Source organism: Biomphalaria glabrata, chromosome 3, assembly GCF_947242115.1.
Source record: "Biomphalaria glabrata chromosome 3, xgBioGlab47.1, whole genome shotgun sequence".
NCBI classification, from domain to species: domain Eukaryota; kingdom Metazoa; phylum Mollusca; class Gastropoda; family Planorbidae; genus Biomphalaria; species Biomphalaria glabrata.
This window is the reverse complement of record NC_074713.1, coordinates 49,705,521-49,720,587: the sequence shown is the minus strand read 5'-3', so window position 1 is coordinate 49,720,587 and position 15,067 is coordinate 49,705,521. Positions and strand designations below refer to the sequence as shown.

Below are 15,067 nucleotides of genomic sequence, written 5' to 3'. Positions count from 1 at the left end.
TGAAGAAATATAACAGAGTTGAGAAGGTAGGAGCTAAAAAAGGATTCAAAGGGCTCAAATCTGATGTGCTAAAAGAATAGCAAGAAAACGTGTAGGCCTATGTTTGTGGCCAGTGGTTCAAATCCCAAGTTTAGTACAGGTAGTGTTTAGTTTCTTGAAAGAGGGGGGAAACAAGATGGTGCTTCTTTGTGAGCACATCTACAAGATATTTAATACAGTGGCGTAGCTAGGGTGGGGGAGGGAGTGGGAGAATTCGATAATATTAATGAAAATGCAGGAGCCCCCAAAGAGTTCAAGCCCCCAAATGATGGCTAATTCCTAGCTACGCCCCTGATTTAATGTGTGCTATGTTCATATAGATTTTTGTAATATAAAGAATCTTTTAAGTTTCTCCTTTCAACACTCTGTCCAAAGGAAAACAAGAGCCCTACGTCAATTTTGTAACTGAGGATGAAGTGACCTTGTTATTTAAAAGAGTAGACGTAACAAAAGCTTCTGGACCAGACAAAATTAGTGGCAAGCTGATCAAGCTATGTGCGGAGCAAATTTCTTCTATCTTCTGTCATATCTTTAACCAGTCATTGCAAACGTGCGTAATTCCAAACATCTGGAAAACTTCAGAAATCATACCAGTGCGTAAGAAACCAAAAATAGATTGCTTAAATGATTTCCGCCCAGTAGCACTAACACCTATTGTTATGAAATGTTTTGAAAAATATATGCTTAAACAACTTGTAGCAAAAGTCAATAACAGCCTAGACCCTCACCAATTTGCATACAAAGCAGCTAGAGGAACTGAGGATGCCATTCTATTGCTTTTGGACCATCTTTATAAGCATCTCGATATACCCAAAACCTACGCACGAGTCCTCTTCGTAGATTTCTCCTCGGCTTTCAATACCATACAGCCACATCTAATGATAAACAAACTGAGTAACTTAAATGTAAGCCCTTACTTACAAGCATGGGTTCTAAACTTTTTAACCCAACGGCCCCAGTATGTTAAAGTCAACAACACCAAATCGTCAACTCGAGTACTATGTACGGGTGCTCCACAAGGTTATGTACTTTCTCCTGTACTATACACTCTTTACACTAATGACATAAGAAGCATCTATGACTCAGTTAAACTCATTAAATTCGCTGATGATACTGCCATAGTCGGTCTTATTTCAGGAGACGAAACTCAGTATCGAAGCTCGATAGAAGAGTTTACAAACTGGTGCACCGACAACTTTCTAGAACTGAATGTAACAAAAACTAAAGAACTTATAATAGATTTTAGAAAGAAAAAACAAACTATACGTGAACTGCAAATAAACACTACATCTATAGAACAAGTAAAGGCATATAAATATCTAGGCGTTATCATCAACAACAAGCTTTCATGGGAAGACCACCTTGGAACTCTGACAAAGAAAACAGCCCAGCGACTCTTTTTTCTATACAAACTCAACAGTTTTAAATTAAACAAGAAGATCCTTGAGACATTTTACGGCGCAACTGTACAAAATCTGCTAACATACGGAATAAGTTGTTGGCAAGGCAACGCCTCATCTAAACTGTTGCAACGTCTAGAAAACATCATTAAAAAAGCATCAAAAATTACACTCACAACATTACCACATTTAAAGGAACTTTTTGAACAAACGTGCCTAAGAAAAATCGAAAAAATCTTGGAAGACAACGGCCACCCGCTCCATCAGAACTACGCCAGGTCGTCGCGAAGTGGGCGACTGCTGTCAATCAAAACAAGAACGGAGCGGTACAAAAACTCGTTCGTACCTCACTCGGTCAGACTCTATCACCGCCACTCATTGATCAGGGAACATGAAATGCACCAAGATACCTGTGTGTAGTCGCTGAATGAACTCTTCATGTTGTCTGTTGTATTTATGTGTATGTTTCTGTTGTGTTGTCTTTATATGAGAAACGAGTCCTTGTAATCACAACAAATTTCCGTAAGGATCAATAAAGCAGTCTTAGTCTTAGTCTTTATTTTCACACTAACAGACTTTATATATATATATATATATATATATATATATATATATATATATATATATATATATATATATATATATATATATATATATATATATATATATATATATATATATATATGGGAACCACACCATTTCAGTGGTGCAGAAATTTACCTTCTTGGGTTCAACAATTGTCAGTAACCTAGACTTAGCTACCACAGCATTGGCAAAACTCTCCAAGCGCGTCTGGGAAAATGGTAAATTGACCACAGCGACCAAAATCCTAGTCTACAACGCCTGTGTTATGAGCACTCTCCTTTATGGCAGTGAAAGCTGGTCAACATACATGTACCAAGAGCACAGATTGAATAGTTTCCACTTGCGCTGCCTGAGACGCATAATGGGCACCTCTTGGAGTGACCATGTCTCCAATCAGGAAGTTTTGAGATTAGCCAATATGAACAGCATGTATGCTCTCCTGACACAAAGAAGATTACGCTGGCTCGGACATGTCACCCGCATGCCAGATTGTAGAATCCCGAAAGATATCTTATATGCTGAGCTTGTGGAAAGAGTCAGACCCAAGGGCCGCCCAAGACTAACATATAGAGATGTCTGCAAGCGAGACATGAGAGCCACTGGCATCAGCGAAAGTATGTGGGAAAACATAGCCAAAGACCGGAGTGCATGGAGACAGACTGTGCGTGCTGGGACAACCCTTGCTGAGAACAAAAGAATTGAAGCAGCCTTAATCAAGAGGGAAAAAAAAAGAAAGCTGCCCTGTCCGCTAGCCCTGAATCAGAGGCATACACATGTATGAATTGTGGCAAAGTCTGCCGTTCTAGAATTGGCTTGATTAGCCACACCAGATTCTGCCCCGTGTCAAGATTAAGCCAAAACCAGTGACTCATTTGGGCGCATCCATTGCCTTTCGAGACAAAAGGAGCCATATATATATATATATATATATATATATATATATATTTATTTATTTATTTATTTATACAGGGCCGGCACTAACAATTGCGGGGCCCTATGCGAAACGGATTGCATGGGGCACAGTCTGGATAGGTATAAGGATAATAAGTGGAAATTAAAATTGTGTATTTGAAAATACATTCTTCTCTGCATTTTATTCATTCTTTACTAAGTACAAAATCACGATCGAATTAACTTTACGAGCCTTGCGTGTAGCGAGGTCATACAGTATATCATCAAAATTCTGTTTCGTTCATAGATCAAGCTCAATAGCAACAGCAAGAATTGCCAAATTGTTCAATCTATCTTCGTGAATTTTGACTTCAAGTAATTGAATGACATCCCAATATGACAATTTCGTCTATTTTTCTTACAGATTTTGTATGATTTCAGGAGATTTGCAGGAGCTCCTGAAAAATCAGGAGGCCGCGGAAACCCTGTTATAAGTTATAATAGTTTAATTTAATAATTTACAACTAGAATTAGTGCGGGGCCTATGAAAGTGTGGGGCCCACTGCGGCCGTATTGGTTGCAGTGGCCAAAGGTCGACCCTGTATGTATATATCTATATATATTAAAGAGAGAGAGAGAAAGAGAGAGGGGGGGTGAGAGAGATGACGTATCTAGAAGTTATCATGTACAAATGACTTTCTCTCCCTATAATTCATAGGCTTGGAGTCACTTTGAAACAGTTTCGCGCCTAAAGCCTGGACATCTACTCCAGTTCTGCTACGCACCAGAGACATCCGTTTTAATATCAATGTCAACTTGTGTTACTGTTTCCTGTAGTCTCACTCGGTGGAACTGACCACATCTATCTCACTGCCTCCCACACCCCCCCCCCCCACCTCTTGTCTCTCTACACTGGTCTCACATTACTCTCTGTCTCAACACCCCCCCTCCTTCCCGTCGATGTCAAACTATCTTCCTATCTCCCAAGTCCTGATCCACAGCCAACATTCATCTCGGTGGGCTTGCCTGACCCCAATGCACAGTCCACTGACCGGTGCCTGGAGTTGAGGAGATTCACAAATTAAACGGACATGCATCCAACACGAGACAACAGTTAAATGACCGAGGGAGGTCACCTCAGTTATCTGGCCGAGTTCTTTACCATACTTAATAAATGACTGTTTAAACAAAGATTACACTTAACAGAGTATGTATCCACTTTTCTAAATAGCTATTGTTTAAAAATAAAATCAAGGGGAGAGAATCAACTGTTTTCCACATCTTCAATGAGCATTGATTATTTTCCATTCTGACTAATTGTGTTCATTCAATTTAAAATAAAACATCGCAATGTCATAAAGGTTTTGTTTTTCAAAGATTTTGTGTGCAAAGAATTAGTTACTGGGATAGAGAAAGTGAAATCTAGACAGAGAGAACTGGAACTTAAATTCTTCCACTCTATAAAAGGCGCTTAAATGTTATTAAATTGATAGTTCTGAATATTAATGACACATAATATAAGCGTATGTACATACTTAGAGCTATGTTTACCATCAACAATACAGTTGTAAAAAATATCCAATGGGCATTGTTTATCTGTATTTAGTATAAAAAATAAACTCGAGTTGTGATAAGTACAACGTAATATTATGGAGGAGACGCGGTGGCTGAGCGGTAAAGCTCTTGGCTTTACCGGGGACCGGGGTTCGAATCCTGGTGAAGACTGGGATTTCTAATTTCGGAATCTTCGGGCGCCTCTGAGTCCACCCAGCTCTAATGGGTACCTGACATTAATTAGGGAAAAGTAAAGGCGGTTGGTCGTTGTGCTGGCCACATGACACCCTCGTTAACCGTAGGCCACAGAAACAGATGACCTTTACATCATCTGCCCTATAGACCAGAAGGTCTGAAAGGGAACTATAATATTATGGAGGATCGTCGGACAACGAAATGACTTGCTTTGGGTGCTGGTGGATTTCCAGACAACGAAATGACTTCATTTTGGGTTCTGATGGATTGTTAGACAACGAAATGGCTTAAGGTGCTGGTGATGGAAGTGCAAAACACGACATTATAGTAACACAACCCTCGAGTGAAAGTTTGAGAATCGCTGAAGTCTTAGTCCAAGCAACCTTGCAAGTTTTTTTCATTTTATGTACACTTTGGGGGAAGGGGTGAGAGTGCTAAAAATAACATCACTTTGTACGGCACTCGCCAAGATAAGAGTTTGTTATAAATAAACGCGGACCCTCTAACAAGAGTTAACACTAAACATTTAGCTCATTCTGTGAGTTTATATTGTAGGCCTATACAGAACTTTTTTTTTTCTGTTTATTTACAGCGCGTTAGCACTGAAGTGTTTGTGTGGGAGCCACGGAAAGAAACCGAATTTAATCCCTTCTACTAACTAACACTTCTGTCAAAATCACAAGTACCATGTCTGGTAGCTAAGTTGTTAGAGCGTCGTACTAATAAAGCGAATGTCGTGGGTTCGATTCCGATTCTGCCAATTTCTAATTATCATTTTTTTCTAATGACACATAAAATTTGAATGTCTGTTTATCATAGAGTAAGGATTGATTTTTATAAAATCGTATTTCAAAAGTTGGGAGGAATTTAACTTATTTTAATTTCCCAGCAGCACTTGCAAAACTCAAAACAATCTGGAGAGACAAAAGTATAGCCCTCGAGACTCGAATCCGACTGATGTGCTCCAAGGTCATGGCCGCATTCTTGGACGCTTGCAAATCTTGGACGCTGACTGCAGATCTACAGAGGAGGATCCTAGCCATGGAACCGAGCTGCTACAGAAAGAACCTAGATATCACATACACAGAAAGATCCTAGATATCACATACACAGAAAGAACCTAGATATCACATACACAGAAAGAACCTAGATATCACATACACAGAAAGAACCTAGATATCACATACGCAGAAAGAACCTAGATATCACATACACAGAAAGAACCTGGATATCACATACACAGAAAGAACCTAGATATCACATACACAGAAAGAACCTAGATATCACATACACAGAAAGAACCTAGATATCACATACACAGAAAGAACCTAGATATCACATACACAGAAAGAACCTAAATATCACATACACAGAAAGAACCTAGATATCACATACACAGAAAGAACCTAAATATCACATACACAGAAAGAACCTAGATATCACATACACAGAAAGAACCTAGATATCACATACACAGAAAGAACCTAAATATCACATACACAGAAAGAACCTAGATATCACATACACAGAAAGAACCTAGATATCACATACACAGAAAGAACCTAGATATCACATACACAGAAAGAACCTAGATATCACATACACAGAAAGAACCTAGATATCACATACAAAGAAAGAACCTAGATATCACATTCACAGAAAGAACCTAGATATCACATACACAGAAAGAACCTAGATATCACATACACAGAAAGACCCTAGATATCACATACACAGAAAGAACCTAGATATCACATACACAGAAAGAACCTAGATATCACATACACAGAAAGAACCTAGATATCACATACACAGAAAGAACCTAGATATCACATACACAGAAAGAACCTAGATATCACATTCACAGAAAGAACCTAGATATCACATACACAGAAAGAACCTAGATATCACATACACAGAAAGAACCTAGATATCACATACAAAGAAAGAACCTAGATATCACATACACAGAAAGAACCTAGATATCACATACAAAGAAAGAACCTAGATATCACATACAAAGAAAGAACCTAGATATCACATACACAGAAAGAACCTAGATATCACATACACAGAAAGAACCTAGATATCACATACACAGAAAGAACCTAGATATCACATACACAGAAAGAACCTAGATATCACATACACAGAAAGAACCTAGATATCACATACAAAGAAAGAACCTAGATATCACATACACAGAAAGAACCTAGATATCACATACACAGAAAGAACCTAGATATCACATACACAGAAAGAACCTAGATATCACATACACAGAAAGAACCTAGATATCACATACGCAGAAAGAACCTAGATATCACATACACAGAAAGAACCTAGATATCACATACACAGAAAGACCCTAGATATCACATACAAAGAAAGAACCTAGATATCACATTCACAGAAAGAACCTAGATATCACATACACAGAAAGAACCTAGATATCACATACACAGAAAGACCCTAGATATCACATACACAGAAAGAACCTAGATATCACATACACAGAAAGAACCTAGATATCACATACACAGAAAGAACCTAGATATCACATACACAGAAAGAACCTAGATATCACATACAAAGAAAGAACCTAGATATCACATACACAGAAAGAACCTAGATATCACATACAAAGAAAGAACCTAGATATCACATACAAAGAAAGAACCTAGATATCACATACACAGAAAGAACCTAGATATCACATACACAGAAAGAACCTAGATATCACATACACAGAAAGAACCTAGATATCACATACACAGAAAGAACCTAGATATCACATACACAGAAAGAACCTAGATATCACATACAAAGAAAGAACCTAGATATCACATACACAGAAAGAACCTAGATATCACATACACAGAAAGAACCTAGATATCACATACACAGAAAGAACCTAGATATCACATACACAGAAAGAACCTAGATATCACATACGCAGAAAGAACCTAGATATCACATACACAGAAAGAACCTAGATATCACATACACAGAAAGACCCTAGATATCACATACACAGAAAGAACCTAGATATCACATACACAGAAAGAACCTAGATATCACATACACAGAAAGAACCTAGATATCACATACACAGAAAGAACCTAGATATCACATACACAGAAAGAACCTAGATATCACATACAAAGAAAGAACCTAGATATCACATACACAGAAAGAACCTAGATATCACATACAAAGACTGCATCACAAACGAAGAGACTAGAGACAGGATTACAACGGCTATTAAGACACCACGACCACCTGCTAACTACTGTCAAATAACTCAAACTAAACTCTATGCCAATATCACAAGGCTCGCAAAGATGTTACTTCAGGGAACAGTAACAGGAGAAGAAGAAGAGGCAGACAGAGATAGCGATGGGAAGACAACATAAAAGTATGGACAGATTTGTCATTGAAAGAGGTTCTATCCAAGGCCATAGACAGAGAGGCTCGACCAAAGGATAGGTGAAGGTGATTCTAAAAGACATTCGAATATGAACCGATTTCTCTTCAGCCAGGAAAATGAATCTGAGTAAGACTTTTATCTAAAATTAACATGAACAACTAGATGGAATATATCGAACGTAATATATTTATAAGAGACACCAACTCAAATAGATAAGATTCTTAACGCACCGGAAGTCGAGTTCACCCATTCTTGAAGCCAGCGTTTTACGCGGATATTATGTGGTTAGGACAACTATTAACCATAACCATTACACATGTCGGTGGTATTGTCCAAAGAGACCCTCTAATGAGCAAGTGCTAATTAGGCTCATAACCAGCCTTGATTTTAAAAAATGGCCGCGAGCCTCTGCAACTGTCTAAACTTTTACATTGCGCCTGCAATAAGCTCTCTCTCTCTATATATATACAGTGCTTTTTTTGTGATGGTACGCACCGGTACGGCGTACCGGCATCTTTTTGAAAAAAAAAATTACTTTTCTTGTATTTTAACGTGTATTATTAATTTTTAGTAGTTAGGCAATCAACTACTGAGTACCGGCCGGCACCTAATCATTGAGTACCGGAACCTATTGATTTACAAAAAAAAAAGCACTGTATATATATATATATATATGCCTATATAGTCCTGAGCCCTGACCTATGTAATGTATATCCTTGATGTGCCATGTAGGTTTAGATATATTTATTTTAGTATAGTTCCATGATTTGTTTATTTCAGATGAAAGTTTGAGGAGTTCACATTAAAAACTTGTGGCCAATTTATTTTTTTTAAAAAGTCAAATGTGGAATTTAAGTCCCAAGACTGTGTGTGTGTCTCTGTGTGTGTCTCTGTGTGTGTCTCTGTGTGTGTCACTGTGTGTGTGTCTGGTATGTAGACTAGGTCAAGGCTGAGAGATCACATTCTACACCACAACAAGACACAACACAAAATTTAAAAAAAAAAAAGGACAGAGAGGAAAGGGTGGGTGAGGAAAGGGAGGTGCCTGAGCTTTAAATGGACACAACAGATGTTCAAGCCAGTAAGTGAACACACAGGAGGGAGGGGGGGCGTTGAGGAGGAGCCTGACAGTTTCGGGAGATAGGAATGTCTCAGTACGATGGATATCTCATCTCTCTCTCTCTCTCTCTCTCTCTCTCTCTCTTACTCCAACTCTGCCCTCCTCCTTCTCTCTCTCCTCTCTCTCTCCCTCTCTTACTCCAACTCTGCCCTCCTCCTTCTCTCTCTCCTCTCTTACTCCTCCTCTTACAAGCTTCCATTCATACAATAAATGTAATTTTATTTGAGTGTGTGTCTACCAATATAAGGTTAAGACAACAATAAAAGATATATAGTGAATTGATCATATATATATATATATGAATGTTCATGCCTCTATACTAATGTAAGGTTTGGAACTCGCTCCACATAAAGACCTATCTGTTCCAAACTTTGAAAGATTAGTTTGTCATTTTAACTCTTAGTGTTTATGCCTGCTATGTAATTGTAGCGCCCTGTACCTACATTACGTTTGTTATTACTATTATTAATATTGTGTTGATTATTGAAGTGTGAAGGTCACTATCTTTGATACTGGAACTTTTTATTTAATTAACGTCCTATTGACTTTGACCATATTACAAGGTCTTCGGGGCTCGCAACGACCTTCCTTCAGGGAACAGTACCAGGATAAAGAAGAAGAGGCAGACAGAGAAAGCGAAGGGAAGAAAACATAAAAGAATGGACGAGCCTGCCATGGAAAGAGGTTCTAACTAAGGCAGAGAAAAATGGAGAAAGACGGTCGACAAATCTTGCATGGTGCCCCAACGGTCCAACAGACTTAGGGATAGGTAAATGTAATTGACTTTCACTGGTTAGTACTATCTACAGTAAAGCATGATCCACTGTCAGGCCTTGTGACCAATGGGGCAGTTGATGTAAAGATCAATAGCTACAATGGCCAACACAACGACCAACCCACTTTATTTCACTAAATGTCAGTCCTTTAGATCCCAAAGTAAGACTAATTCATCTTTCAAATCTATTGCAGTGTGGTAAACAAATCTAAATATAGAATGGATCTATAAACTGTAAACTATGGAATCCAACACACTGACCTATGTTTGACAGTCAGACTTGGCAAATGTGTTGTCAAGAAAAAATATATATATTAACAAAATATTAATTAAAAAAAAAACAAGCATTCGATGGTAGAGTCTAGATCTAGACGATTTTGTTCAATATGTTAACAGCTTTAAGAATTGTAAGCAACGCATATATTATCTCCCCCTAGACGACAATTAAGATGTACATTAAAGAAAACAGATACAGTTCATGCTCATCTTATCTCCCTTCTCAAATCTTTCACAAGTCACCGGTACATCTGCGCGTTCTGTTCTGGGTAAACTCAGTTTTTGTTTTGTTTTGTTTTTGTGTTTATCCACTTACTACTACATACTTGCTCAAATACAACTAGATCTACACTACTTATAGTGCTAATATTTCATTTCGTTCAAGGAATTGAAAACTAATTTTATGTATAAAGTTGCAGTTAGATAACAATCAAATCTCAGTTTTTACATCACTTGGCTGCAAACAATGACAATGAAAACAAGAAAACTGTGGTATCGAAAAGCAAAACCAACAGGCTATCTGAACATTTTAATTGTTATGGGTATTTGTAAGAGACAGCTTATTTACACAATAGTTGTTGTTTTTTAAATTCCATTCAATTGTTTAAACATCTGTGGATTTTCCTATTTAAGGATAATCAAAGTAGTCTGCACTTTGTTTTAATCTTTTAATTTGACGACCAGAGTTACGTTCAATGATATAAAGAAGAGAAAGAGATTTAGAGAAATGTGGTGGCGATATAATGAGAACCTACAGAACTATGTTAGAAAAACAAATGAAAAGAGGAAGATCTCTTTCTAATAACAATGGAACAAAAAAGAAAGCCTAAGCTATATAGTGTAGCCAGTGTGACACTTTTGTAACATAACAGCGGTATCACGATCACGTGATTCATAGTAGAGGGTGGGGAAGCGGTAGACGGGTAAAGACTAAAGTAAAGCATTGCTTTGTATAAAGTGAGCACAAACTTTGTTGTTCAAATTCTTAGATCTAATTTATGTCATTTTTAGACCTTTGCAGGGCCTTTACCTAACCACCCCTGTAACTTTTACCGCCCCCCACCTCAATGTCGCTCTCGATGCATTGCGACTGACAAGTTTGGTATTTGTTCCAAGCTGTGATCACGCGATTGTCCCAAGTTTGAACCCCCGCCCGCTGCCATCCCCTGCCCTCCTGCGGGAAGTCTGGCTAGGGCGTAATATCTTCATGTCTGAACGAGCGTACATAAAAACAACACTTGAACACTATATTATATACACTTCGAGGAGAGCAAATAGACTTAAATAGAGTATACAGTCTAGAGTAAAATAAAGGGTTAGTTAGGTTAGTAGCCTAAATAAAAGATGTCGTTATACAGACAAAAAATAAATAAAAGTCTTACCGTAAAGTATATCGAGATATCAACTCTAAATGGAGATGGACTTAGTGAAGTGAGATGTATATATCCTCCACAATGTGAGCGCCGCGTTTTGTGGTACAAGGTCAGGAATGTAACGTTTAAAAAAAGTTTGACTTCTCTTTTCTGACTCTCCCTGGCCAGGACATATGCCAGTCTGGACTACGGAGATGTACACATACCAACAGCGCGCGCTAACACCCCTCCACACACACACACATACCTCACACACACACACACACACACACACACACGTCGTTGTGATATCGTGTAGATGGTGAGGAGGAATACGATTATGAGAAGGGATGGGTATGCTGTTGTAGAAAGCGATGGGGGGGGGGGGGGCTAGATGTAGACTGGTGAGTTCAGCGAGAATGTGGATGAGAGAGAGAGCAGGGGAGAGAGGGCTTCAGTGTGATCACGTGGATAGTGAGTGGGCAATAGTGGAAAGAGGGGGGGGGGGTCATGGAAGATAACAACTAATTGTTGAAGTCTTGTGATTTAAGGTTTAGTTGATATAACATAGATATATGCTAATCACACATCTAATGTGTGATTTTAAGTTGGTAAAAGATGGAGATATGCTAATGACACAACTTATGTGTGATTTTAAGCTGATACTAGACTGGTACGTGCTATTCACACATCTAATGTGTGGTTTTAAGCTGATATAATACTGAAACATGCTATTCACACATCTAATGTGCGATGTTACGTTGATATAACATCGTTATATGCTACTGACAAAACTAGTGTGTCATTTTAAGTTGATAAGATCTTAGATCATTTTATGTATGATAGCGTTACGTTAAATGTATTGTAGATATATTAGCTATGCTTATTGAACTCAACCTTAAATAAAGTTTTAAAATAATTGCCTACATTAGAAAAAAAGTTTGGGGGAAAAAACATAGAGGACTGATACCCAAATCCTCATCAAGGCAGCAAGGGATGCCAGCGGCTTGGTTTAAACCCCAGATATTGAGGTGATATAAGGTAACAAAGATGTGACGTAGTCTTTTAAATTTAGCCACAAAGCACTGGCCTACACATTTATATAATCCCTGGACTGGAAGTAATTTGTTGGGCGAAGTGATGCTTCTGGACATAAATATTTACACAAGTCCACTCTGCCTCTGTGGTAACGACTTACTGTAGGGAGTAGGGAAGAGCTACCAAGAATGTGGTAGAAAGAAAGAGAATGTGATCTAGAAGGTAAGAAGCATGGAGTAGACAAAGAGTTCAATGCGGGCCTGAAATAGTTTGAAACTAATCAAGAATGAGAGGAAACTGAAGGATTCAACATTACATACGTACAGGAACTTAAGAGACTAGATGCGTTTATGGGGAGAAGACTTAACTAACAGAGAGAGAGAGAAAACAAAAGTGAGAAAGAGACAGAACGAGAAACAAATAAGAGACAAATAAGAGAGAAAGAAAGAAATACAAAAAAGAGAGAGACTGAAAGAGAGGCAAAGAGACAGAAATATAGATACAGAGAAATAGAGAGAGAGAGGGACAAAGGAAAAAAGAGATATAGAAAAAGAGACAGAAAGAGAAAGACAATGATACAGAAGAGAGACAGAAACAGAAATAGAGAAATAGAGAAGGCGAGAAAGAAAGAGACAGACAGAGAGAACGAGACAAAGGGAGAGACAAAGAAACAGAAACAGAGAGACACAGAAAGAGAGAGCGAGACAGATAGATACAGAAAGAGAGAGGCAGAGAGAGCGAGAAATGAGAGATAGAAAGAGAGCGACAAAGAGACAGAAAGAGAGAAATAGAGAGAGCAAGACAAAAAGAGAGACAGAAAAAGAGAGACACTGAAAGAGAGAGCGAGACAGATAGAAAGAGAGGGACAAACTGACAGAAAGAGAGACAGAAAGAGAGAAATAGAGAGAACGAGACAGATAGAGATAGACAGAAAGAGAGAGACAGAAAGAGTCAGAGAGAGAGAGGCAGACAGAACGAGACAAAAAGATAGACAGAAAGAGAGAGACACAAAGAGTCAGAGAGAGAGAGGCAGAGAGAACCAGACAGAAAGAGACAGAGAGAGAGAAAGAGACAGTGAGAACGAGAGAGACAGAAATAGAGCAGGACACTAAAAGAGACATGTTTAGCGCTAGGACCAGACCATGAGATAAGCTGTGTTTAAAGCTATCAGCAACGTTATTGAGATGCAAAGGGAAATAACTGCATTTAAAAATGCTTAGCGCAATGTCAGTTCAAGGCTGAAGCAAGCCAGTGGGCTCTCTCACGGGACGGACAGACAAGAGATGGAAGGAAGGAAGGGAGTAGATAAGTAGAAGAGAAAGAGTCCAGGCTAATAAGAGTGCACAGGGCCGAGAGGCCGAGAAAAGATAAGCGGCCAGTACAGCGTTTGTGGCAAGAGTGGCAGAAAGGGGAGGGAGTTAACAGGAAGAGAGAGACGGTCCAGTGATGAAATAGAAGGGCGGTAAGGGGGGGGGGGCGCCATCTGGCACATATCAGAAGGAGGGGGGTGGTGGTCGGAGCAGTGATGCTGAAACGTAGTTAATGTTTTCACCAGGGGGGCCCTGACAAGTTGATGACCGAGCGGGGGCCACGGCATGGGGTCTTTTCCAAACATTCTGCCTGATGGGCCACCAATAGATTCTTAGTACAAACACTCCAGTCTGTGCGATTCCCAAACACCATGTTGAACGAGTGTGTCACCACTACACGCAATGCTGGCTGGCACATAGTTGTTGTGTGTTTCACCTAACAAAGGTTTAGTTGGACTAGCGGATTGGAGCTACGACCTTCTTATCTTATCTTATATAATACAGACGTTACTTCAAAAAAGAAGATGATTACGTCCTACGCGTCATGCATTCAGTCATGCATATTAACCAAGGACTTAAATTCTGCCAAGTCACTGGTTTTCTTGGCTAGCTCAGGCAACCTATTCCATGCTCTAATAGCACTAGGGAAGAAGGAGTATTTGTACAAATTTGTCCTAGCATATGGGTTGAGGGATGTGCGTTTATCTTTGTGTCTTTCAGAGTATTTTATTAAATTTTGTTTTGTATTTGAACATTATGGTTCAGTGTTTTATGTATAATTGCTACTTTACTTTTGAGTCTTTTTGTCCTGAAGGCTTTCTAAATTTAGTGATTTTACTAAAGGTGTTACTCTAGTCAAATGTGAATATTCGTTTGTTATAAATCTCACTGCTCTATTTTTTCCAGTTTCTTAATGTTTTCTTGAGTTGAGGGGTCCCAAGCAGAGGATGCATATATTCTATTATTGGCCTAACCAAGGTTAAATAACATTTTAGTTTTATGTTCTTATTTGATTTATACAAACGGTAACATAATTAATCGCCAGATTTTATTTTTAAACCCATCGTTACCAGTCTAGTGAATGTCTGTCTGGTTGGAGAGT

The 15,067-nt window shown here is 38.6% G+C and overlaps 1 protein-coding gene across 2 annotated transcripts in view; it reads right to left on the bottom strand.

Moving 5' to 3' along the window:
• The window catches only part of LOC106055433 (cell surface glycoprotein 1-like), a 53,964-nt gene that overhangs the window by 22,782 nt on the left and 16,115 nt on the right, over nucleotides 1-15,067 (bottom strand). The window contains exon 1 of one of the 2 annotated variants that reach the window (XM_013211689.2): nucleotides 11,648-11,864. The exons of the other annotated variant lie outside the window; for it this stretch is intronic. The gene's annotated coding sequence lies outside the window, so the exon portion shown is untranslated. Of the gene's footprint in view, nucleotides 1-11,647; nucleotides 11,865-15,067 lie in introns of those variants that run through there. 2 annotated transcript variants of the gene reach the window in all.